Below are 475 nucleotides of genomic sequence, written 5' to 3' on the forward strand. Positions count from 1 at the left end.
TGCAAGCCACAACTACTGAGCCCGCGTGTTGCAACTACTGAAGCCCACGTGCCGCAACTACTGAAGCCCGCACGCCTAGAGCCCGTGCTCCGCAACAAGAGAAGCCACCGCAGTGAGAAGCCTGTGCACCACAATGAAGAGTAGCCCCCGCTCGCCACAACTAGAGAAATCCTGCATGCAGCCACAAAGACCCAAAGCAGCCATTAATAAATAAATAAATAAATTTATTTATTTTGGAAAAAAGCGGCAGGTGCCACACAGCAGTCAGAGCCGTGACACAGGAATCCCAGGGCATTGTGGGAGCCCAGGTGGTCAGGGAGAACTCCCAAATCCAGAACTTACTTTGGGTTCTATAGTTTTTGTCTCTTCATTAAGACCTTGTATTTGCGAGTCATTGTCATCATATTTGCTTTTAATTCTTCAAACACTGTTCACTTTAATTCTTTGCACCTTTTTTTTTTTTTTTTTTTTGGGG

This window comes from Lipotes vexillifer, unplaced genomic scaffold (genome assembly GCF_000442215.2).
Source record: "Lipotes vexillifer unplaced genomic scaffold, Lipotes_vexillifer_v1.1 scaffold1011, whole genome shotgun sequence".
Lineage (NCBI taxonomy): Eukaryota > Metazoa > Chordata > Mammalia > Artiodactyla > Lipotidae > Lipotes > Lipotes vexillifer.